The sequence below is a fragment of the Canis lupus genome, chromosome 11 (genome assembly GCF_048164855.1).
Source record: "Canis lupus baileyi chromosome 11, mCanLup2.hap1, whole genome shotgun sequence".
Taxonomy (NCBI): Eukaryota; Metazoa; Chordata; class Mammalia; order Carnivora; family Canidae; genus Canis; species Canis lupus.
The window spans coordinates 59593972-59621364 of NC_132848.1; the positions used below are offsets into that span (position 1 = coordinate 59593972).

Sequence of the window (27393 nt, forward strand, 5' to 3'; positions counted from 1 at the left end):
GCAGGAGGAAAGGAGAGGAAAAAAGATACAAAAAGCCAGGAGGGCCGGGGTCTTGCAGTTGGCAACTGTTAGAGAATTGAGATTCAGAGCTCCTGAGCAATTATGAGGAAACCAAAAACAAGAGAGGAGATTCCTAGAAGTGTTGCTAAAGCTTATGAATTGCTTTTCCTTTGATGTTCTTTGTCAGATATGACTGGAATTGGGGATTGCTTTTATAATTAGGATAATTAGCCTGTGTAGTACTCCACTGGGACTACACTGTATGGCCATATTTGGGTTGTTTTTAAATTTAATAAACATTAAATTTATGTCTCACATTACCTATAGAAAAGACTATTCAGAGAGCCTGCATAGTACCCTTTTCTCCCTTTGGGGATCATATTCAGCTGACTGTATGAAAAAATATATATATATAACATAGAATATATGGCAAGTAACTTATTAAATTGCTTATGGAATTTATTTAACAAGTATGTACCCACAAAAGCTGTATTGTGGCTTATATACAATATTCTTCAATCCATGTTAAAACATGTCTATTTTAAGACTGTTATTCTTCTGGAGACTCTTGATTTCACACAGAATGTTACAAATTAATTTTTAGTCTGCTCCCTTCACTAGTATGTAAAACTAGTATCATTTTGCTCACTCCTATATCACAAATGCCCAGGATAGTAGCTTGCATACAACAGGTGTTCAGCAAATACTTGATAGTGAATTAGTAAGAGAAGTAAAATGAGCTAGCTTGTCAAATTGCTGGGACCCTTCAACTAGAAAGTGCTAGAAGTACAAATGACTTTCTGCTAGTTGAAAGTAGAATTTAATTAACAGGTTATCTTTTATAGTAATTGCTTTGTAGCATTTTTTCTTTTAATAACATTTATTTTAGTGGTAATAGTGGGAAATAATCCCTATTCGAATAGCAATGCTTATGTAAACCCCATAAGCCTTTAAGTTAAAAAAAAAAAAACAAAACAAAAAAAGCAAAGGTAAGAAAATCCAAAATTGTCTCTTAATTTTTTTCCCAAGTTATAAAAATAATCAGCAGCTTTAGGTTGTTTTGTTGAGTAAATATATTTAGCAAGGAAAGTACCAGTGTTAGTATAGGCACAAACATGAGACTAGATTGACTTCCTTGGCTTCAGTGATAAATCTGTAAAAGGGTAGGCTAACGATAGGTTTTTTAGCATTTTGGGATCATGTCTCTTAGAAACTTTTCTCTTCAGGGTTAAATTAAAAGTGCTTCTTTTGCTGTATAACCATAAACACATCACAGCACATCTAACATGAGGTGTTCACTGAGGCTTGTTTAGATGCTGAAGGCAATGCATTAGGAACTGATGGTGACCCATTCTTATCCAATCAGTTCCTGATGCAGTATCTGCGACATCAAAAACTCGTAGTAATTATATGAAATATTTATTTCCAAATGCAACAGCTGTGTTCTTTTTGTTCCCACATATAAAATTTGCAATTAAGTAAACCTTTTTAGCATGTGCGATAAAATCAATCCAGCGTCACACTAATGAATAATTTCCCCAGTAATTTCCACACTAATGAAACTGGAAAGTTCACTGATTGCTGTCTGTGTGTCTGTCTTCATTTATCTGAATACCAAGTAGACCTGAGTGTTAAGGTTTCACCATATTTTGAGAGACATTGGAAACCTGATATATATAAGATTCGTGTTATAATCATATTTTTCATAGTAAACCAGTGTGTAACTATATTTTAGAGAGTATATTTTAAAAATAGCTTTCCAAAAAAATAAAAAAATAAAAAAATAAAATAAAATAAAAATAAAAATAGCTTTCCTTGGGCAGCCCTGGTGGTGCAGCGGTTTAGCACCGCCTGCAGCCCAGGGTGTGATCCTGGAGACTCGAAATGGAGTCCCACGTCGGGCTCCCTGCATGGAGCCTGCTTCTCCCTCTGCCTGTATCTCTGCCTCTCTCTCTGTGTCTCTATGAATAAGTAAATAAAATCTTTTTTTAAAAAAATAGCTTTCCTTAAACTACTTGTTCCTGTTTTTTTAATGACAATTTTGAGAACGTTAAAATCCTAAGGTGGACGTGAATGAGACAAACTGGTGAGCATTTAATTTCAGATTCTCTGATTAGAATACATTGTATGTACATATTCAAGGTAGGCTGATCACGTCTTTAAGTTGTTCTAGAATTCTAGCTCGCTGAAATGATAGAATGAGCAGATATGAGAGGCACAGGACACCAGGAAGAACATAGTGGTCAGATACAGAGCTCCAAGAATATTACTGGTTTCCTACCATATTGATCATTTTGTATATCAGTTTTTTACGATCTTTTCAGAAAATTCTAATTAGTCCTCTAAAACTCCCCCAAATATAATGAATGAAGGGCTCTAGTATTATTTAGAAAATCTATCTTTCTATCCAATGGAACTTTTGGTTTACATGGACTATCTTGGACATAAAGGGTAGGAAATAACTGGATAGGGGATTTGGAAGTAGAATAGAAGTGGAGACTACAGAATGGAAACTGGAATGTTCACTGATTGCTCTTCATCTGTCTTCATTTATCTGAATACCAAGTAGACCTGAGAGTTAAGATTTCACTGTATTTTAATTCTACCAATGGTACAATTTTGGAATACATTAAAATAATCCAGCTTATTATTTATTCTCTTTCTAGAGCTCTTATCTATGACCAAATATGTTATCTAATTGAGATAACAGGCATTATTATTAATTATAATTATTAATTATAATTAATTATTTTAACAGGCATTCCCTTAAAGTTTATATGCTTTTCATAGAGAGTATTTCAGTAAAGTGAAAGGACTTGTAAATAGAATGGTCCTGGGAATCTTGAAGACCCCCTTCTCCTCCCTGGAGAAGAAACTCCAGGAAAAGGACCTGAAAAGTCAGCCCATCATAATATTTCCCTGTAGCTCTCCTTGTCTCTCATGAGTATAGTTTTGGTTTTTACAGGTAGATTTGACAGACTGGGGAAAGAGTTAATAACTCCAGCAGTGGCTGGGAAATTAGTTGGTATTGTGTCATTTGTGAGCTAGAAGGAATCTGATAAGGAAATAAAAATAGGTGAGGAACAGGATCCCTCAAGATTTGATTGTTGCAATTATGCAGTGTGATCTTTATGTAATCTCATTTATCCAAAGTAAAAGAAGTCCGTTTGCCCACATGCCATGATTCTAGGCTTCTACTGGCTATTTGGAGTATAGCCAGCAATGAATTTTTGTATAGGACAGCAATGAATTTTTGAAAGCCCTCAGGACTGGAACATGGTGGCTGGGATGGTTGACTGTGGAAATATCATCTGTAATTACAAACTGCTACAAGGAATTGGGTGGGAAAGGAGAGATTCATAGAGATGGGTAAAAGCTCCTATATAGGCCAGTGGTTATCAAACTTGAACATGCAGCAGAGTTGTCCAGAGGCTTGTTAAAAGACTGCTGGGATACACAGAGTTTCTAATTTAATAGATCTGGGATGGGGCCCAAGAATTGGCATTTTTTAACAAGTTCCCTAGTGATATAGCTCAGAGACTATAATTTGAGAACAACTGCTCTAGCCTGGTCCAAGACTCTATGGGCTACTGGAAACAAATGATCCTAACCAGGACTGTGATAAAATGAATGTGATGATCTAGAAGGAAAAAGGGCCAGAAGGAAGCACCTACAGAAGTTCAAATTCTAGTAGTTATTGGAGTTTGGGAATGTTGCTCTTCAGACATCATATTACTGTAGATCTTTTAGGAATACATTTGCAACTTCCTGTTTTCATTTCCTTTCACCCTAGAAAAATTATATAATAAAAACTCTTCAGTTCTCTGGATTTCTTGAGTTTGGAAATATAGTTAGTTTGCCTGTGGACAGGGCAAAATGATAGTAAAGGAAGACAATTCAGTAATCTTTGGGGCGTTGTATAGGCCAAGGACATCTCTGTAAGAGAGAGCCCTATAGTAGAATTAAGAAGCAGAGGGTTATTTTTTTTAAAGGATCTCCCAGAGGTTTTACTATAGAGATCCTCCTGGTATATCCGTTCTAGGTTTCAAGAATGTCGGACAGCCAGGTGGCAGAACTTCTCTGTTTCTAGAGTTGGTGAAACTCCTCCCTTCTCCCAAGGTTTTCACCATGCTGTTCCCACAACTCCTACCCTTTCTTCAAATCTTGACCTTACCTTCCTTAGATGAGATTTCCCCCATTCTTAGCTCATAGCAGTTAACCTATTTACAGTGGAGGCATTTACATGATTGGCCTAACCACCAACCCTTCTACTAGGGGAGAGATGCTTTGTTTACTGCTGCATTCCCAACTCAAAGCCTGGTACTTCGCTGGTTTTAAGTACTTGTTGAATGAAACATGAAAAGCAGCTGTATCCTATGGGGAGAACTTGAAACCAGGGTTTCTTGAAGATCAAGCATGTTGGCTGAGTTTGGAACCTTCTCCATCTTTACCGGCTCCAGATCATTATGTTCATTGCTAGCAGAGTGTGAGATACAAGTGCAGCAGGTTTTAAGACTGTGATTTAAATAATGCCATAACTCCCAAGAGAAAGTGTGCTTTTAAGGAGAAGTTTGGACTTCAAGGATTACTTGAAGAATGGGCTAGATCGTATCCTGGCAAGATTATGGATCTCGAGGGGCTCTAGGTGATACGGGATTGAATCTGTAACCAGGAAAGGTTTCTTTAACCCTTCTCCACCTTAATGGAAGACAGCTCTGGCTTAGATAGGATGGGCAGCTATAGACTTGCTGAGACTTTGCAATCATCAGTGAACCTATAAGCCATTTGTTTTGTTTTGTTTTGTTGTTTTATTCTGATTTTTTAATTAATAAACCATTTATTTAGGAGTACAGTTTGGCAAAGTAAGACAAAGATGGTCTTTCTGGGCATTCAACGACTCTTTATCCTCTAGTAGTATAGCCTGGGGAGGGCCATAGAAAGTTCTAATCTGGGTATACATAGAAGACAAACACTATGAAACTGGGGCCCCTTTGTAGGTTGCATGGGGGTGCTGCTAGGATGCCTCTGGCTGCTCTCTGTCAGGGACTTCAGAGTCCTTCTTGGTGGCAGATGGACTTTTATGGGCTGATTTGAGCCTGCCCACATTCCTTACTACCTAATTCAGATGCAGAGGACAATAAAATCCTTTGAAGGCAGAAGAGTGGTTCATCTAGCTAACTTGTTCTCAGTAATGGAATAAATAAAACCCGCTGTCAAGTTGGGCTTCCTCATAGCACTGGGCTCCCTGCAGCAGCTGAAATGCTAGGTCAACCTCCTGAGCCAGCATCGCTAATGGTCTAATGGGGCTGGTAATCTTACTTAGCTTTTTGAGCGAGGACTGAAATGTTGACTTCTAGCACTAAGATAGCTCAGACAAGAGTTTTCTAGGGGAATGAGCTCAGGAGGAGACCTTTGCTCATTTGGAGGAACTGACAGATAGTGTGGAAAGCCAGGAAATTGGTTGGAAAAAATCACTGGACCTCTGGACTTCTGTCATTCTGGTAGGCACCAGAGCTGGGTGGTGGTGAGATACCTCAGGGCTGGCAGTCTATAACCGGGGAGGAAGCCAGGGATCTTTAGAGAACACTCAGTACAAGTTTTGGGCAACACAGGTTGATGTGCAGCACATACTGGGACAACTGGTCAAGGAATAATCAGGCAAGATCTAAAGAAGCAGTCTTGGGATGCTGCTTACGTGGCGCCCCAAATAGCTAAGGCTGTAAGAGGCACATGGTCACTGTGGCAAAGTCAAATCTGGGCGTAGAGGTGGGGTTTTACGTGAGCAATGCTTAGAGCTTCAGTGAGTTGGGATCTATGATCAAACAAGAATATGCAGGCTGGAGGATGAAGAGAAAATGGTCATCTGTATTGAGCAGGAATAGAATTCAGGTTTAGTGCAACAGCTCAGGATCATAGATTGAGCACACACCTAAGGGGTGGGCCTGCAGACTGGCAATAGCCTCTGCCTGCTTGCTTCCTCTGGCAGAGGGGCCACTGGCTCCCACTTTGACCTAGGTAGTCTTCACGGTATAGGTAGTGAAAGACTAACAAGGGCCACACTGTAGGTGCTGGCAACTAAGGTGGAGACTTGGTTCCTAGGAGCCCTAACAAGATCTCCAGTAGTGAACAAGACATAACCTCCCTACGAAAAGTCTGGGAAGCCTGTTGTACTGTATGTTTGAACAGTCATAAACTAACCCCTTCTAAGCCCCAGTCATAAACTAACCCCTTCTAAACAATATTTTGAATGTCTCATTGACAGAGATGCCAAAGCCAAAGGCTTCCCTTATTTTGATGCTAATTACCAACTGGGTAAACTCTAGAATTTTTAAGCTTTTTTTTTTTTTTTTTTTTTTTTAAGTCAGATTCTATGTGGCTGAAAAGATAGGTGATTTGTTTTTTTCTTAACAGTAATAAAGCTAATCAGTTGCCAAAAGGAGATGGGGCTCCTAATTCCAGAGCCAGTTTTCTTTGCGTTCTTTTAATACTAGCTCTCCTCTTAGTAGGAACCTACCTATCTATGGTCCGTGCTGAGGTTTAGTTGTGAGGAGGTTATTTGGAACCCACAACAAATATTTTTGTTAGAGTTTATAAATTATGAACTTCCGAGAAAATCCTATTTGATCTATGTGACCTAATAAACAAGTCCTGCTACTTCTCTCATTAAAACTCTTCCACAGTTTTCAAGTCATTCACAGTGAAACCCCACATCCTTACCATGGCCCACCCAGTTCTTGCTCCAACTCTAGCACCTGTCAGTTTCTCTCTCACTCCGCTCCACTCCATCTACATAGCCTTTCTGTTGGACTCACAGACACTGATTCTCACCTCCGACTGCATATTTGAATCTGCTGGGCCTAGGCATTCTGATTTGATTCACCTGTGATGAAGCCCTTGCCATTGGCATTTCTAAAAGCCCTACTGGTGCCTGTATGTGTAGACAGTACTGCAAACGTCTACGGTACTCACTGCATATGCCAGCATGACAACAAACACAGTTCCTGATACATAGTATGGGCTCGTCTATTTAAAAACTGTCTTATCCTGTTGAATTACATTACATTTTTTTCTTTTGAAAAAATGATTTATCTTTTTTGAAAAATTGTCACCAAGAGTTGGAATTGGTCATTTTCTAATGTTGGGGGGGGGTTTATTTCAACAAACAAGAAGATACAGATGAACTTTGGAGAATTTCATAGCTATAAAGGGCCCTAATGAGCCCTGAGGATTAATATGAACCCTCTTCTTATCAGGGACAAGTTATTTCCTGGCTTATCGTTCAGGTTTTGTCCTGTTAGTCTGGGAATAACTAGTTCTCAAACTGACTTCCTACTACCCAACATCAATTTCTGGCAAGGAAATATAATACATCACAATAGCAGAAAGTAATTTAATGAGATAGATGTACAGACTTTTTCTCTTCCTGAAGATACTCAAGCCAAGATCTTTGAAATAGCAACTTTAATAATTTCTGTTAAGATCAATCTTACATTAATTATAAATTTGCTCTGTCTAGTTTGTTTTGTACTCCTGGGTGAATGAGAAAGAGAACTGGCCTCGATTTTTTAATTCTAAGAAATTACATTTGTTCTCAATCTTTTTCCAGAATATGGTCTTCTGCTCCTGTTTCCAGGGGTCACCAAGAATTAGAGTTAGCTATAGCTCAAAAAGTCTTTGAGGCCAGAGTCAGAGTTGATTTTAAATTTCACTATCAATTAGGGCGGTTGAATGCAAATGTTCACAGAAGCAATGAGAAAGAGCCATTCAGTGTGATTATCTGGGCAGCTGAAGTTTGAGTAGGGCCTGGCAGATCCATCCTCTCTTGGATTGGTTGGAATTTGACAGAGTAACACCCCAAAAAAGAGTGGAAAGAGCTTTCAGAAGGAAAACATTTTAAGTTTAGCTTCTAACACCTGAACTTGGTGGTTTGTTGTTTTTGTTTTGTTTTTAAAAAAACAAGGAACCTTGAAGAAATGCTATAAATGGAATGTGAATCCAATAAAGGCAAATTAACTCCCAAGGCTGGTTGTCTTTTCCAGCCTAGCAGGACTTCAGAAAAGACTTTATCAAGATTGAAAGAGGTTGAACATGAAATGGTAACCATAGCAGCTTTACTTTTTCTTTTTCATGTAACAGAAATTTGGTACTGTAATTTTGGTTGCCTATAAGTCTTTTGATCCATGAGGGCAAGGATATTGCTCTGTTTAGCATAATCCCAGAGACCACTGTGGGGGATTGTATGAACATCTCACAGTTGCCAGCTGAGATTAAGCCAACTCACAGCCATCCAGGTTAGACCTGCAAGAAGAAGAGAATCATATCAGCAGAGGCACATGGGTGCCTTAGGTAAAAACATGGTGCTGTTCACTGAGCCCATTAGCTGAAGACCTTTGTCTCCTGCTTTTTTCTTGATGAGACATTATCAAGCTACTTCTCTTGGTGAATAGAAACCTATTTTCACACATTTCTAGCACATACAGCATTGCATATAATGTCCTAATTTTTGCATTTAGACAGGATTTGTTCTATTTAATTCTTATATAATAAGAAACACAAGAGTATATGTTAGTATAAAACCGATCACTCAAAACCCATTTATAAGCAAACTTTATAAAGAATTTGGGAATACCAAAGCCAACACCCTAAAATAGTTCCTCAGATTAAAAAAAAAACAAAAAACAAAAAACCCAGCAATTACAGATGTGAAAAAAAGTAATGACCATATACTCACCAAAGGGGCAGGTGTGACAATGGGGGTCCAGGTCTTCACCTTTTTTAGATAGTAGTTTCTGTGTCCTTCCCTTCGCCCATGCTGCTTTATTCAGCTAAATCTGATTAGGCCATGAACCTCAGCCTTTTCAATTCATTGAATGGGGCTGATCAATCATAGGGATAATGATCAAGAAAGGAGGGAGGGGGAGACTGCAGAGGTTCTCCATCATCTGCTGCGGGGATTCTCAGTTTCAGGGAACATGAGAAGCATCGGAGGACCTTGTTTCAAATACAGATCCCCAGGATCCAAGTCCAGATTCTGATTCTGTAGGTCTCATTTGGGGCTGGGATTTGCACTTAGGTACAGATTTGCCCCCTCTTTCTTTCTACTTTCCCTGCATACTAACCATTTCCTCCCATACACAGTGGACTCCAGTATAACAAACTGCTTGAAGTTCCAAGTATTATGCCTTTGCACATACTTGGGATGGTTTCCTCTTCCTCTCTCCCTCCTTGAGCCCTGCCCCACCACACATGCACACATACACACCTTGTGTGACTGACACACACATTGAATCTAACATCAATATCAGACACTTCTTTCTCTCTTCTCTCTCCCTTCTCTGTGATCCTGTTCAATTTGTACCCTCTCTATTTTGACACCTATTATGCACAGTGGTGTTTTCTTGCTAACATATTGCCTCCTTCATCAAGGACTACTAAATGTAAGGACCACTGTTATGCATCTTTATAGTCTCAGCCATACAATTCTCAGTATGGCATCTGGTACTTAAAAGGTACACAATAAAAATTTGTTGAGCTAAAGAAATGTTTGTTGCAGCAAAGAATTCTAGATTCCAGCTCATAACTTGTCACTAAATAACTGAGACTTGACAGAACAAGGATAGTGATAATGTGCTTAGTTAGAAAGATGGATTTTCATGGAACAAATTCAGGTAGATATAAAGTTACAAAATAATTAAGAAAGAACAAGAGAGGGATGCCTGGGTGGCTCAGTGGTTGAGCATCTGCCTTTGGCTCAGGGCATGACCCCAGTGTCTAGGGATCAAGTCCCGCATCAGGCTCCCTGGGAGCCTGCTTCTCCCTCTGCCTGTGTCTCTGCCTCTCTATGTCTCTCATGAATAAATTAAAAAAAAATCTAAGAAAGAAAGAACAAGAGAATATAATGTGGCTTTTCATATGAACTCCTAAGTAAAAGGCTACTTTTTGAAAAGTAAAAGTGTCTTCTCACTGAAATTTAGCATTTAAAATACAGTTCTAAGCCTATTTTCTGGGGTAAAATTGCTCAGAATCAAAAAGAAAATTTTATCCTAAGCAGAAAACAAGGGCCTATCATTTCTCATGTCTTTTTTTTTTTCTCTAGGGGTTAGGGTACATCAGATCCAGCCCCAAAGAAACATACATGCTGCTTCACTTCTCCTTTTCTCTTAACCTTAGATTTAATTTTCCTTTCTCCCTAGAAGGCGTATCACTGAAAACTGACTGTAAAGAGACAGCAAAAATAAAGATGTAGTTCTTCTTCCCTCTACTGGAAAACAGTAGAAAAAGAAGATCATACATGAAAATACTGTACATTGATGAGGAAAATGAAAGGCTGTGGTGAACCCAAGACAATAGGGTATGTCATGCCCACAACAGCAGTGGAGAAGGCTCTGAAGAGAAAGCATAGACACGTTTGCTGCCCTGCCCCCTTTACCAAGTTGTTGTGATGGGCACTTAAAAGGAAAAAGGAGGGAAACGATAGAAAGTGGCTATGCTAATGTGGCTGGATAATCCATGGGCCAGATAAACTGAAGAAATAGTAGCAAAGTATCAAGAAATAAGCTATTTCTAACACTGTTCATCCTATTCAAAGATATTAGGGATATTACCAAAGGAAAGGAGTCTCCAAATCCATAGTAAAGTATTTCTACAGGCATCTGTGGGGGCATTGCAATGTATGCACTTGTGATCTTAATTCTGTAAATTCTTTGATATTACTCTCTATAGATTTGTATTGAGATGTAACAGAAATTTCTATCAGATCATTGGATCTGTTCAGATAGAAGCAATTTTAATATCTCTCTGAAGATCATGTTATTTACTCAAAGTTGGCTGTTTTTAGATACCTTCTGAAAAGTTGAGAGGATTATTCCTCCTGCTGCAAGTTTGACTTGAACATACCGTAAGTTGTTGGGAAGCATATGAGATTTGGAGTGAAGTAGACTGGGGTGTGGTTTTTGGTACTATCACTTACTAGTGGGGCACTCTAAGGTGAATCATTTTATTTCTTGGAGACTCAGTTTCTGCATTGTTAATTCTTGGGGGTGAGATTATTAATGACTAAGTGGGATAATATTATGAAAATGTCTACCTAGCACAAAATCTGATACGTAGATACTCAGTAAATTCTGGTTTAGTTTTAATTTTATTATCATGTGCCTTGGTTCACTCAATTACTTTTGTTTTCAAATTTCCAACCTCTAGATTTTAGAAAAGGTGCCCAAATTCCACTCTTATTTTTATGCTTATGTTATTTTCTTTTTTCCTAGTTTTTCCAACCTACTCGAGCTACTGATTTATTCATTGATGTACCAGGGTATTTTAGGGTGTAGGCCTAGAGAGATCTCTATATCTACATTGAGGGGCTTCTGAGTTTGTACGATGTTTATGATTTCTCAGAACCCCATGGTATCCAGAGTTGATATAAGCAATTTTATAATCCAGTGTGCCCTTCTTTCTGGATATGAACACTCATCATTTGAGACATGTTGTTTAGAAATCTAATCCTTGGACAGTCCTGGTGGCTCAGCGGTTTAGCGCCACCTTCAGTCCAGAGTGTGAGACCCGGATCGAGTCCCATGTCAGGTCCCCTGCATGGAGCCTGCTTCTCCCTCTGCTTGTGTCTCTGCCTCTCTCTCTCTCTCTCTCTCTCTCAGTGTCTCTCATGGATAAATAAATAAAAATCTTAAAAAAAAACACTCATGACCAATTCTTTAAAAAAAAAATCTAATCCTCTCTTAGTCTTCAAGAATTCTGAAAAATCTTAAGTCTTTTTTTTTTTTTAATTTTTATTTATTTATGATAGTCAGAGAGAGAGGCAGAGACATAGGCAGAGGGAGAAGCAGGCTCCATGCACCAGGAGCCCGATATGGGACTCGATCCCAGGTCTCCAGGATCGCACCCTGGGCCAAAGGCAGGCGCCAAACCACTGCGCCACCCAGGGATCCCCAAATCTTAAGTCTTTAGGTACTCAAACTCACACTGGTGCTAGAATAGTACTAATTTTGTTACATTTCAGTATATTTTACAACCCCTCTTTTGGAAATGAACTCAAAACAAAGGCAGAAAAATCTATAAAAACCAACTCAAAAGGTGCTGATGGGTGAGAGGACTTATAAGAACTCATTCAATGTGACTCTATTCTATATCCCAATTTCCTAGCAGTTGTGAGGAGCACCTGGTCTCCCCAAACAAACTTCCTCTTTCTGATTCCTGGATGAGAATCACTCTCCAGGCAATAGCCTTTTTCAGGTCTGCTTCCTTTTTACCTTGCCTTCTTGTTCTTTATGGGATTGGGACTTTGAATCCCTTGAGGCTTGAAAGACAGCCAAACATTATTTATTATTTTTGTAGCTTTGTAGGCATTCAAAAAATGTTTGGCTTCGAATTGGTTTCAATAAAACAGTTGGCTGCAGTTACAAATGAGCATTTTGGCTGGAATTTTGTTAAATACCAGTTTGAAGCTGAATTTTGGTAAAGCTGCCCTGAATACATCTATCTTTGTCAATGGATTTGTTTGTTTATTAAGTGCATACTTTCTGGATTTTTGTGGGTAGAGAAGGTCAGATAGAGGAGCATGAGGATTAGAAGTGATTACGAATAAAGAAAAGGATTCATGGAGAATGGTGTCTAGAGATAAGGCGTTACGAGAAGGGAGTCTGAGTCATACTGTGCATAAGTGGGTGTCCAGCCCAAAGCCAAAGCCAGAACTGCCATTGAGCTGAGCTTCCCATTGGCATGTTTTCCACATTCTGAATGGTGGAGACATTCTTGAATAGGTAGTCACAATTAATGACAGAGCAGAAGTGTAATTGATATAAAGAATGGTTCCCATAAAAAAAGACTTTTTATACTTCTCTAGTTTAAGCTTCTAGAAAGCCTTAAAAAGAAGCCAGCCCTAGTTCAAGGAACACAGTGTATCTTTTACAACTGAAGCCAAGCAGAGGAATAAATGACCTCTTCAAGGAAAGCCATTAGTAGGTTGGATAATGATATTGATATGAGTAACTGGGGAGAAATAAATAAACTAGATGCTATCAGAACATTAAGGATTGCCTATGTATAATTGGGTGTAAGTCTTAAGACAGTATATGCCACCTTCCATTTCTTAATAAAGAGTATTTTAAAGGTCCTCTTTCTGGAGGCTAAAGACAGCAATAACTAGCTTCAGTGACATGAGGCACTGATCATAACTCAGCAGGGTTGGGGTATGAGTGGCTGAATCAGCTTAAACCTACCTTCTTTTGTAGAGTACACCTATAGTAAAAGAAGGAGGAAAGTTTAACCTGGAAATTTTTAGGAAAGTGTCTAGAATTCCAGACCTCTGTAGATTTTTGCAACAGAGAAGAAACTTTAGTCTATAAGTTTGTCACAGTTTTCTAAGGTGATACTTGGTTTGGGATGATGGGGGAGATGTAAAGGCAACAAACATAAAAGAGTTCAAGATGATTAATTAGGTTCTTGGAGTCTACAAATTTTTAGGTCTCAAAGACAAAATTCTGGGCAAGATGGTGACAGGGCTGACTTACCCATTGTCTGATCCTTAGAGGCAAGGGCCAGTTTTGAGATATCTTCTATAATTGCAACCCAGTGGCTTCTTGTTGAGGGGTTGAGTGCCATGCCACAATCTGGCAGGATGCACATCCTGCAAGAAGGTGGTTATTTCAGAAGCAAATGCATCTCTATGGTCAATTTAATTGGCAAGTGACCCAGACAAATGGTGTAACCCCTACAAAACTCAGTTTTTTATTTTAAAATAGGATCCCAAATCTATTTTGTACTATTATCAGAGGCTTAAATAGGATTATCTGTGTACAGTGCCTAACAGTGCCTGATATAGAATACTCAAAAAATGGTAGCTGCTATTTAGTTATTCTCTCAGCATTACAACAACCTTCACATGTTAAGAATTTAAGTTGACCCTATGGTCATAACAAGCAAAAAACAACCTTAGCTAATCATATTAACAATAACAAAAGCTGCTATTTAATGAGTGATTACCATGTGTCTATTTTACTTAGTATGTATAACTTAGTATTTTATGTAGATTATTCCATTTGATTTTTACAACAATCCTAGGAAGGATTCTTATAGAATCCAGGAAGGTTCTTATAGAAACTAAGTTGAAAATGGGAGAATGTACTTTTCAATGAAGTTGGAAAGAAACATGGGACTCATTTTCTGGAAATACAAGTTCCAGAGGTACAGTGAGAAAAAGAAAGAGAGCGAGAGTAAGAGGCATGGTCATTTTTAATCCTATGAGACCATCTTGAAGAGGAACCTGAGAAAGCCATAGAGCCAGCACCTGCAAAAGGACAGCTAAATCTTTGTGGTAAGGGTGGCTAGAGAGCATACTATGAGGGAAAGATGAAGGATACCGTTTTTTTTTGCATTGTTTTTGAGATATTAAGATAAGATAAGGACTTATTAGAGAAGACAGGGACCCAGTCAACAGAAGAAATTCCCTGAGGGAAAAAAAGGGGGCGAGAATATCTGATGAGAGAGAGGCCCTACAAACAATCTCTTGGATTGAGGTTGAAGAGTTAAAGTCCCTGGGGCAAAAAATGAGGGCTTTTAGGAGTGGGAAAATAAGTACTCTCCTGCGAAATCAATTATTCTATGTGGGCTTGCATGTGTTTGGGAGGGGATGTCAGGACTCTTTATAAATAGGCATTTCTAAGTTATTTTGTTGAGGTAAATAAACACTTATAGAAAAATGTACAAATCATAAGTGTACAGCTTGATGAATTATCACAAAGTGAACACACCCATGTAACCACCACCCAGGTCAAGAAAGAGAACATTACCATCTTTATAAATATTTACTACTCATCGTTTTCACATGCTTAGTTTCTTAAATGAATGCCTGTCCCTCTAACATAGATATTTAAAGAGAAATGGGGCCAGTTAGGATGTTTTATATATAAAATGAGGAAAGAGAGTTTGCTCTAAAAACAAGTTGAAGAAAACACTTAAAATCCATAAAATTCCATAAAAATGAGATGTTAAAATCTGAATAAAGTATAATTAAAACCTGAAATAAGGGATAATTTTGTGCAACCCCCCAAACCATTGGGGCACTGAAAATTAAGTTTCAGAGAGGAGTCTCCACTAGAAAAAGGAATACACTGTCTTCTTTGCCTAAAGCCTTCAAAAACATAACAGCATTTGGCCCTGTTCCAAGCACATGGTGTGCTCAGCAAATATTTGTCAATAATGGTAATGGTGCTAAGTTATAAACTACATGGGATCCCTGGTTTCCTTAAAGCAATCACCTGGGCAAAGAAGTATGCCTTTTAGTTCTTCTGCTGTTCCTCCGGGGGGGGGGGGGGGGGGGTGCCTCGAGGGAAAGAAGAATCTATGAATAAGTGATGATGTGTCTTAACATAACAGTTGAAATGATTTTGCCCTTCACCTCCATCCCTCCCTACAACCAAACACAACTCTTGAGTTTTGCAGAGATGAGGGTAGCGGGAAGGAAAGAAAATAAGAGGCAAGATGGTGAGGAGCAAGTATAGGAGGGAAAAACAAAAGGCTGGTTAAAGCCCTCAGGAGAGGTCCTTTTATACTTTCTTTTGCTTTAGGAATTAATGTTGCAACTTGTCATGGCAATTAATTACACTTTTTATTAGATCAGATTTCATTTTGCACTACTTTTATGTTGGTAGGTGATCATTTGTGAGATGAAGGAAATTATTCATGGCTGTCACCAGAGTGGGTGACCACTAAGACAGAAAATTAAAAGGCATCTGTCAAATGGAAAGTTTATCTATTTTTCACATATTTTGATATCCTTAATGGGCCCTTCAGTGGAAACTTTACAGAAGACAGAGTTGACAAATGACATGGAAATTTGATGATGAGTAATAAATTGGTAACATTTACCTGTTCATGAGTGCCAATTCAAGCCTGGGCTTACAAAACCCCAAAATGATCCTTTCTGTGCTACAAGTAGACCTTTTTTGATTTATGATGGGGTTGTATCCCAATAAACTCACTCTAAGTTGAAAATGCTGTAAGTCAAAAATGCATTTAATACACATAACCTACAGAAAATTGTAGCTCAGCCTCACCTACTTTAAATGTGCTCAGAACACTTACATTAGCAACATTGGGCAAAGTCATCTAACACAAGGCCTATTTTATAATGAAGTGTTGAACATATCCTGTAATGTATTGAATGCTGTAGTGAAATGAAAAACAGAATAGTTGAGTAGGTACAGAATGGTTGTAAGTCTCTTGGTTGTTTACCCTTGTTTATCCTACACCACTGAATACGAGAGAGTATTGTACCATGTATCCTTAACCTGGGAATAGATCAAAATTCAAAGTTTGTTTTTTACTAAATGCGTATCAATTTCCCACCACCCTAAGTTTGAAAGATCATTAGTTGAACCACTGTAAGTTAAGGGCCATCTGTATTAATGATTTGTTTTGCCTTGCTTTTTAGGTTGCCAGCAGACATTAGGAAAGGCACCTGTTTCATAATGATGAGTGAATTTGATGGTTTGTGTGTCCTCAGGAATGGGAAGGCATGTGTTTAGCACTTACCCATTAAAGTATGAATAGATGGAGAATTCACATGAAACTTTCTTCCTCGATGCCTACTCGAGCTGGTGAATTAAAACTTAGCAGTTTGGATTTCCAGTCAGCCACTAGGCTTATATGACAAATTGAATAATTCTTTAGGACACTTTCCTAAGAATATACACTGTTCAAGTAGTAACAAGTGTCACATGGTGCAAAGAAAACTGAAGTCTAGTTATGGCTTACCACTAACCAGTTATGTGACTTGGGGGCACTGAACCTGGGCCTTAAAATTGGGCAGTTAAGATGATAGGCTGTGGAGTCGAACAGATCTGGTTGCAGGCCCTTGTTAAATCTCCAGGAGCTTCAGTTTCTCATCTGCAGAATGGTACTACTAATAATCTGATTTCATATGAGGTTGTTATAAAGACTAAATGGGACAGTGCATGTGAAATGCCCAGCATACAATCAGTGCTCAATAAATAATAGAGTTGGAATACGTAGTCATTATTTTCCTTTCTGGAGTTAAAATATTAAGATTCTATGGAAGATAGAGTTTGTAAAGTGTCTGAAGGACTAGATCTGTTAGGAATTTCAGGTTTTGGAGGGGTGGTATTTTGTAGCCAAGCTCTATTTCTGCATAGGCTTTTGGGCACTAGTGTATTTCAATTACATGTTTGTTGAAAATCCTGACATCCATTGAAAGCAAAATGGAGGAAATTTGCTCCCCTGTCAAAAGAAGAAAGACCATGTGAACTTGTCTGGCACAGCCCTTCAAGAAAGGGTGTCTCTGGCTTTAAAGATGAGTGGCCTTGGGGTCACTAGAGTGGGGCAAAGGAACATGGCTGGGCCTGGGAGGGAGAGTGACCAGAGTTTTGAGAGAGGCTGATGATAGGGGCAAATTAGTATTTCCAGCAACATCCTTTCTCTTGCAGTTTCCACAGCTCTGGATTTATGATGGGGGAAATAGCAAGAGACCAGGCCATCCCCAAAGCTTGCCCAGTTCACCTCATGTATTATAACAATGTCCTACATTTTTTCAGTTCTTTATCATTGGCAAGTGTTTTCCCTGGCCATGGGAAGTAAACAGGAAAAGAGGATGCGTTGTTTTTAAAGATGAGGACATTTAGATGCAGAGAGGCACAAATTAGGGAGTCAAAGATTCCCAGCCCAGATTTGCTAACCTATAGTTCCCTGTTTGTTCTCCATTCTATTTTGTCTCCGATGTGTAGTTGTGCATGTTGTTTTCTTTCCATTTATGTCTTTCTCAACTTTAGTTTCTTTGCTCACAAAATGGGACTGTTAATAATACCTTTCTCTTCAGGTTTGTGTGAGGACTAAATTAGAAAATGTGTATAGAGTGTTTCACATTGTTGCTCTCAGACAGTTTGTAGCTCTCCTACTGCCTGGGGGGATGCCAAATTCCTAGCATCGCTTTTTATTGTTTCCTCCAATGAACCCCATGTTCTGAAAGATTTGGTATATCAAATTGGTAGTATTGGTTAATAATTTTTCCTTTTTTATTATCACAGACACTTAAAAATACCAGTTGGAGTACCTGATCAGCAATTTCATCAATACTGAATTGATTTAATTATAATAAGAGCAAAGAAACCTGGTATTTAGAGAGCCTTTTCATCCTCATCTAAGTAAATGCACTTCTTTTAGGATGTTTGAGGTCTCTGAAACATCTTGCTCTTCACCATCTTTGCAGATTCTGGACATAACTGGGCTCTCACTTGTCAATGAATAAGCCAAATCTTATAATCTGAGTAACTTGTCGTTTTGTGTGTGATCTAATTCAATTTTTGAATGTTACAATTTTTTCCATCACATCATGGGAAACTGGTGTGGTCGAGAAATAATACAAATGAATTCATTATGAATGAAACCGAAGATGAATTTTTGACATGCTACCAGAAGTTACTGATTAACAGGCATACCAGTATTTCAGATACTACATTCTCATATAGAAGAACTAATTTGTGTATCTTATCCATTGTCATTAAAGGCCAACTTTGATTATAATTTTTAATTTGTATTTTTTTTACCTTTCAGCCATGCAATTTTTATATTAGAAAGGAATATATTTTTTTTAGTATGCAGAAATTAGATCTTGTTTTTAGCCAAACTTGACTGTTAAGAGGGGAAATTATTGAAGATATTGAAAAAGACAAATTCATATAAACTCATCTCTTATTTTGAAAAGATATATTACATAGAGAACAAGTCTTGAGTCTTTCAGATATTATTGGGTCAGGCTAAAATAATTTCATTGTGAGAGCATTTTCCTTCTCTGTGTGCAGTCTAAGTGCATATTTTGTGCTCTTAGGAATAACTTTCCAAAGCTGTGTGAAGAATGTAGCAATAAAATCTAATAAGAATTATGGCTCATGACTTGAATGATGTCAGTACCCTTTTAATCCTCCCAAACATGAAAACGTTTTCTCCTCCTAAATAAGATTTCTTAACTCTTTATTTCTAAGGAAAATTGCAGAGCTCTGCAATTCCATTGGCAAAGTAAGAGTTAAAGAAAGATGTTCCATTCAATTCTTAACATTTACGCTTGTTATTAAGATAATCACCTTAGAAAAGACATGTATCCTACATAGTAATATTTTTGTGAATACATCGTCTAATTTTTTCATATATTACATAACATCAGAAGATCTCTGAGTTCAGTGTTCCAGCAATAATCTTTTGTTTTCTGTAAGCCAGTGGTTCTCAAACTTGAGTGTGAATCACGAGCTTGTTAAAACACGCATGACTGGGGCTCATCCTCAAAGTTTCTGACTCAGGAGGCCTGGGCAGGGCATGAGAATGTGCATTTCTAATAAGCTCCCAGGTGATGCTGATGCTGTGAGTCTGGGATCACACCTTGCTCTTAACAGCTTTAAGCCCTTTAACCTTCTTATCCTACAGATTAATTCGGTGGGATTCAACCATCATGAGCCCTGTATGTCCCCTTAGTTTAGAAGAAGCCAAAGTTCAGTAAATTATCTATAGTTATTTGGCCAGTCCAGACTTCTTTCAAGTCAAAGGACTGCATCCAGAAAAGCATAGTTGATGAATGGTTCGATGCTTGAAGATGTCAGACTGCAGAATCTCTACGGGTAAGTGTGTGATTTCTTTAGTGACATCACATTTGCCTGCAGAGATTTTCCAGTCTGTCACTTTTGAAGTTGTACTTAAGATGGAAAAAAGCTGTCTTCTTTCTACAGTGATCTTTCCAGGAAAGCTAGATTTTAAACCTAATTTACCCAAGATCAAAACTGAATGGGAAAACAGAGTTATGGTTGGGGTTCAGATAGGAGAGTGAAGGAGAATGGATACTCTGAATCTGGCACACAGCTCCATGGAGAATGAAGGAAAATAGGAAAAGTGAACCTTCCTCAAACCACAACCAATCTCATTTGCAACAGTGTTTCTGCCACACTGAAATCTTTATGGTCAATCCAAGTAAATATCCTCGAATTTCAAGCAATTTTATCTAATGGTTAGACTTTGCGATTGGGTTTCCCAGTCTTTCTTAATTTACACACATGTCTAACTAGTCACAAAAGGGATGAGTGGAATGAGGAGGTATGCTTCTCACTTGTTTTCTCCATCTCTCTTCTACTTAGGACAGCTGTCTTATAAATGCCATTACCTGCTACTAATTTTTAAAGTGCTGGAATAATACACAATAAGCAATATTTACTTCAGAAGGTCAATAATCTGTGAACATTGTGATATCATTAAGTTTATAACTTTGGGATTTGTTGTTGTTATTGTTGTTGTTCGTTTGTCAGAACATGCTTTTTTCCCACATTAGCTGTAAATTTATTTCAACACCTGACTCCAAAACAGGGACCTTGTGTATTTTGTTCCCTGTTGTATCCCAGCATAAAGAACAGGTCCTGGCACATACAGGTACACAGGTACTCAACAGTTACTTAATGAATGGACATTAATTTACTTAGATTTTTGTTGTTGTTGTTGTTGTTGTTTGCAAAAGCTTATTTACCATTAGAAAAGCAATAGATATATACATTAAGTCACATTTTATTGATATCAGAGTGAACATATTTAACTTCACACAAGACAAAACCAGAACATTTAAATATCAAAACTCTATCTTGGTAATAAAGAATATTCCTCTAATAAAACATTATAATGGAAGCTTTAAAACTTTTTGCCTTATAGTCTAACAATGCTATATTATGCTTTTCTGGCATGTAGTTTTATTTTAGATGATGAGTTTTTATTCCTGGATTATATCCAAATTTATGTAATGAATCATAAAATTAAGTTTGATTTTGTTTACACTGCACAACACAGCATCTTGATTATCTGTTAATCTGCCATATACACATCCTTTGACCTCAAAATGACTTTAAAAGCATCCTATCAATTGCATTCTGACTTTTCTAGATAAACCATAAATACAAACTTAACCTTAAATCTCTCATAAGTGTACAGAGGATATAACAGGTGGCCCTGATCTGATGTGAGTGGAGCTAAATAACGTGTTGAAGTAATTGGAGCTTAGAAAGATAGAAAACATCTGGTTTTAAAAGAGGACATTTCCATCCATTTTACTGCTTTTTAAATAGAGAGCTACATCATTTTGGGTTATGTAGAAAGAAAGGGCTAGTGTTAGGAACTCCATGATCTTCATTCTGATCATCTAAGCTCCAAAGGGTGGGACTAATGTACTCGATTATGGAAGGAGGATAAGGCTTCTTATGCCATTTTTTGTTTTTTCTTTTTGGGCGATGCTTTTTGTTTCCTATGTGTTTGCAAGGCCTGGCTAACAGTATCACTTGTGCTTTTGAAGGAAAATTGATCTTGTGAATGATGGAATCATAGTTGCCATGTCCCTGATTGTTGACATCGCGTTTGTTTCTTTGCTCCGTGAGAAGGCATGGATGGAACATCTTTGGAAGAGCATCATCATTTTAACCCCATAACTAGGCTCTTTAGAGGCAGCCAGCCTATAACACAGGGCTCCCATTAGTTTAAACACTTCCACAGAGAGACTCCTTGATAAATGCAAATATTTTGACATATAAGGATTATCTGACATTAACATATCACAGATGAACTTAGAATACTACATGTACCAGAGATTAAAGGTCTGAAAAAAAATCAAACAGTACAGTTATATTTTGAAAGATCAGGAGGCCAAGATCTACCAAGTAGTTCTCAACCTGGACTGCACCTTAGAATCATCTTGGAATCTATGGAATAGACAGGTTGCTGTGCCCCAACCAAGACCTCCTGAACATGAACTTCCCAGATGTGAATTTGAGAAGTCTCTATTTAAAGAAAAAGAACTTTATCTTTTAGAGAACTTCCATGTTCACAAAAAAATTGAGTGAAAAGTTTGGAGTTCCCATGTGCTCCCTATTCCTCCACACTCAGCCTTCCCTATTATGGACGTCATGCATCACAGTGATACATACATCCATTGCAATCAATGAACCTGCATTAACCCATAATTATCACTCAAAATCCATGGTTTAAATTAGGGTCATTCTTAGTGTTCTATGGTGACATGTATCCGCCATTGTAGCATCATACAGAATAGTTCCAGTGCCCTAAAAATTCTCTGTGCATTGTCTTTCATCCATCTCTTCTCCAACCCTTAATTTTTTTACCCTCTCCTTTTGTCTTTTCCAGAAAGTCATAAGGTCAGAATCATACAGTGTGTAGCCTTTTCAGATTGGCTTCTTTCACTTAGTAATAGGCATTTACATTTCTTCCATGTCTTCTCATGGCTTGATAGCTCATTTCTTTTTTGTCATTAAACAGTATCCCACTGTTTGGATGTGGTACCACAGTTTATCCATTCACCTACTGAAGCACTTTGTGTTTGCTTCAAAGTTTTTGCAATTATGAATAAAACTGCTGTAAACATTTATGTGCAGATTTTTATGTGAACAGAAGTTTTCTGTTTTTTTTTTTTTTGGTAAATATTAAGGAGCAAGACTGTTGGATTATATGGTAGGAAGATACTTAGTTTTGCAAACTGCCAAACTGTCTTCCAAAGTGGATGTACCATTTTGCATTCCTACCAGCAATGAATGAGAGTTCCTGAGGCTACACATCTTTGTCAGCATTTAGGGGTGTCAGTGTTTTGGATCCTGACCATTCTAATAGGTATGCAGTGGTCTCTCATTGCTGTTTTAATTTATAACTCCCTCATGACATAGATGTTGCACATCTTTTCTTATGTTTACTTGCCATCTGTATATCATCTTTGGTGAGGTGTCTGTTTAGGTCTTTTACCCATTTTATCATTGAGTTGTTTTATTCCTGTTGAATTTTAAGAATTCCTTGCATATTTTGGGTATTGGACATTTATCAGATGTGTCTTCTGCAAATATTTCTCCCAGTCCATGGCTTGTCTGCTCATTTTCTTGCAGAATGGAAGTTTTTAATATTAATGAAGTCCAATTTATCAATTATTTCTTTCATGGATTGTGTCTTTGGTCTTGTATCTCAAAAGTTATTACCATACCCAAGGTCACTTAAGTTTTCCCCTATGCTACCTTCTAGGACTTTGTCTATTTTACATTTAGGTGTGTTATCCATTTTGAGTTAATTTTGGTGAAAGGTATAAAGTCTGTGTTTTTGTTGTTGTTTTTGATTGTGGATATCTGGTTGTTCCAGCACCACTATTGGAAAAGACTATCTTTGCTCCATTGTATTGCCTCTGCTTCTTTGTCAAAGTTCAGTTGACTATATTTATGTGGGTGACTCCTGGGCTCTATTCTGTTCCATTTTTTGATTTGTCTATTCTTTCACCAATGCCACACTATTTTGATTACTGTAGCTTTATAAGTCTTTAAGTTGGGTAGTGTCAGTCCTCCAACTTTGTTCTTCTTAAAAATTGACTTGGCTCTTCTGGGTCTTTTACCTCTTCATATAAAATTTAGAATCTGTTGATATTCACAAAATAGCTTGCTGGGATTTTGATTGGGGTTGTTTTGAATCTATAGAGCAAGTTGGTAAGGACTAGCATCTTGACAATATTGAGTCTTTCTCCATGGGCTATCTCACCATTTACTTAGATCTTTCTTTAAATATTTCACCAGAGCTTTGTAATTTTCCTCACACAGATCTTGTACATCTTTTGCCTGGATTTATATCTAAATATTTCACTTTTTTTTGAGGAACTCATATAAATGGCAATGTGTTTTTAATTTCAAATTCTACTTATTTGTTGCTGGCATATAGGAAAGCAATTGACTTTAGCTTATTAACCTTATATCCTTCAACCTTGCTTTAATTACTTATTAGCTCTTGGGAGTTATTTTGTCAATTCTTTTGGGTTTTCTATATTGATAATCATGTCATATGCAAACAAAGACAGTTTTATTTCTTCCTTCCCACTATGTATACTTTTCTTTCTTTCTTTCTTTCTTTCTTTCTTTCTTTCTTTCTTTCTTTTCTTTCTTTTCTTTCTTTTTGTTTTTCCTTTCGTCTTATTGCATTAGTTAGGACTTCTAATACAATGTTGAAAAGAGTGGTAAGAGGGATATCCTTGCTGTGTTTCTGATCTTAGCAGGACACCTTCAAGTTGTTCTCCATTAAGTATGATATTTGCTGTAAATTTTTTTAAAGATTTTATTTATTTATTCATGACACACACACACACACACACACACACACACACACACAGAGGCAGAGACACAGGCAAAGGGAGAAGCAGGCTTCTTGCAGGGAGCCTGATGTGGGACTCATCCTGGATCCTGGGATCCGGACCTGAGCCAAAGGCAGACGCTCAACCGCTGAGCCACCCAGGCGTCCCTGCTATAAATTTTTTTATAGATTTAAAAAATAAAGTTAAGGAAGTGCCTCTATTCCTAGTTTGCTGAGAGTTTTATCATGAACAGGTGTTAGATTCTACCAAATGCTTTTCTGCACCAATTAGTATGATTGTGTGATTTTTTTTCTTTAGTCTGCTGACAGGAAGGATGACATTTATTGATTTTTTGAATGTTGAACAGAAAACATTTATTGATTTTTTTGAATGTTGTTTTTTAAAAAATATTTTATTTATTAATTTAACAAAGAGAGAGAGAGAGTGCACAAGCAGGGAGAGCTGCAGGCAGAGGAAGAGGGAGAAGCAGGCTCCCCGCTGAGCAGGGAGCCTAACACAGGGCTTGATCCCAGGACCCTAGAATCATGACCTGAGCTGAAGGCAGATGCTTAACCAACTGAACCACCTAGGCACCCTGATTTTTAATGTTGAACCAGCCTTGCATTCCTGGGATAAGTCCCACTTGATTATGGTGTATAATTATTTTTGCACATTGTTCATTTGATTTGCTAATATTTTCATGAGGATTTTTGCACCTATGTTCATGAGAGATATTAGTCTATTTTTAATTTTCTTTTAAGTCTTTGATTTCGGCATTAGGGTAATACTGGCCTCATGGAATGAATTAGAAAGTATTCTATTTTTCTGGAAAAGATTGTAAAAATTAGCATAATTTCTTCCTTAAATGTTTTGTAGAATTTACAATAGAAATTATCTAGGCCTGGTGCTTTCTGTTTGGAAGATTATTATCAATTCCATTTCTTAAATCAACAGCGGTTACTCAGATTGTCTATTTAATCTTTTCTGAGTTTTGGAAAATTGCACCTTCTAAGGAATTTGTCCATTTTATCTAGGTTATTAAATTTATCGGCATAGAATTGTTCATAATGCCCCTTTATCCTTTTAATGTTCACAGAATTTGCATTGATATCCCCTCTTTCATTTCTGTATTAGTAATTTGCATTTTCTTTTTTTTGTCATTGGCCTATCTAGGGACTTACTGATCGTATTGATCTTTTCAAAGAACCAGCTTTTGTTTTTGCTGATTTTTCTCTATTGATTTCCTGTTTTCAATTTCTTTGATATCTGCTGTAATTATTATTGTTTTTCTTCTGATCACTTTGGATTTATTTTTCTTTAGTATCCTATGGTGGAAGTTTAGATGATTGGTTTTAGAGCTCCCTTCTTTTTTTTAAAAAAAGATTTTATTTATGAGAGACATAGAGAGAAAGAGAGAGGCAGAGACACAGGCAGAGGATGAAGCAAGCTCCATGCAGGGAGCCCGACTTGAGACTCGATCTCGGGGTTCCAGGATCACGCCCTGGACTGAAGGTGGCGCTAAACCGCTGAGCCACCCGGGCTGCCCCTCCCTTCTTTTCTAATAGATGTATTCAGCGCTATAAATTTCCCTCTACGTGCTGCTTTCACTGCATTCTACAAACTCTGGTAAGTTGTGTTTTCATTTTAATTTGGCTCAAAATATTTAAAATTTTCTCTTGAGTTTTTATTTTTTTGGCCCATGTTTTAGGGTTTAAGAAGTGGGTTGATTAATTCCCATATATTTTGTGATTTTCCAGTTATCTTTCTGTTAACTGATTTCTACTTTAATTCCATTGTGGTCTAAAAGCACATCTCTATTATTTTTAAATTGTTAAGCTGTGTTTTATAGCCCACAACATGGTCTATATTGGTGAATGTTCCATGTGCTTGAGAAGAATGTGTAATTTGCGGTTGTTGGATGAAGTAGTCTATAGATGTCAATTATTTCCAGTTGACTGATGGTGCTGTTGAGTTCAACTATGTCCTAACTGATTTTCTGGCTGCTGGATCTGTCCATTTCTGATAGAAGGGTGTTAATGTCTCCAACTAGAATAGTGGATTCATCTATTTCTCCTTGTAGTTCAGTTGCTTTTTGCATCATATATTTTAATGCTCTTCTTGAGTGCATACACCTTAAAGGATTGTTGCATCTTCTGGAAAATTAATACCTTTTCCTTATATAATATCCCTCTTTCTTTATAATAGCTTTACTTGCTCTGAAGACTGCTATGTCTGAAATTAATATAGCTACTCCCACTTTCTTTCTATCAGTGTTAGCATGGTATATTTTTCTCCATGCCTTTACTTTTAATCTACATGTGTCTTTATATTTAAACTGGCTTTCATGTAGACAATATACAGTTGGTTTTTATTTTTTGGTATACTCTGTCTGTCTTTTGTGTATTTAGACCATTAACATTTTAAGTGATTATTCAGGTAGTTGGAGTAATGTTTACCGTATTTCCTACTGACTTTTATTTGTTGTCCTTGTTCTTTGCCCCTATTTTTGTCTTCCACACTTAAGCCTTTCATTGTTTTAATGGAGCATTTAATATGATTCCATTTTCTCTCCTTTCTTAGCATATAAATTATATTTTTTAAAAACTTTTCTTCATTGTTTCCCTAAAATTTGCAAAATACCACTAATCCAAGTCCCTTTCAAGTAACAATATACCATTTCTCAAGTAGTGTACTTCATAATAACAATATATTCCATATTCCTCCATACTATTCCCTGTATCATTGTAATTCAGTTTATTTGTACATAAGCATATATATTTATAAAGGTATAGATAAATCACATGTAAACATACATAATTTAATATGTTGTTGCTATTATTATTTTGAAGAACTGTTACCTGTTAAGTCAATTGAGAACAGGAAAAACAAAAGTTTTTATCTTACCTTCACTTACTCATTTTCTAATGTTCTTCTTTTCTTTATTTAGATCCAGGTTTCTAGCTTATATCAATTTCTTTCTCTCTGAAGAATTTTAATCTCTTTTGTAGGGCAGATTTTCTGGCAACAAATTTCCTCAATTTTTGTTTGTTTGATAAACTCATTTCTTTTCATCTTTTGAAAGATAATTTCACAAATTATTAGATTCTAGGTTGGGTTTTGTTCTTTTTAGCACTTTAAACAAATTTCATTCCACTCTTTTCTTGCTTACAAGGTTTCTGAGGATAAAACTAATGTAGTTTTTGTCCTTCCCTTTTATAGATATGGTGATTTTTTTCTTCTGA

The 27393-nt window shown here is 37.2% G+C and overlaps 2 long non-coding RNA genes across 3 annotated transcripts in view; one reads left to right on the forward strand and one right to left on the reverse strand.

Annotated features, from left to right (window-relative positions):
• LOC140600267 (uncharacterized) overlaps positions 1-27393 on the forward strand; it is an 87742-nt gene that overhangs the window by 30241 nt on the left and 30108 nt on the right. The gene's annotated exons all lie outside the window — the stretch shown is intronic.
• Positions 8095-27393, reverse strand: part of LOC140600261 (uncharacterized) — a 38952-nt gene continuing 19653 nt past the window's right edge. For both annotated transcript variants that reach the window (XR_012003476.1, XR_012003477.1), the window contains 2 exons: positions 13524-13639; positions 8095-8298 (listed from right to left, as the gene is read on the reverse strand). This is a non-coding gene — a long non-coding RNA (uncharacterized lncRNA). The remainder of the gene's footprint in view (positions 8299-13523; positions 13640-27393) is intronic.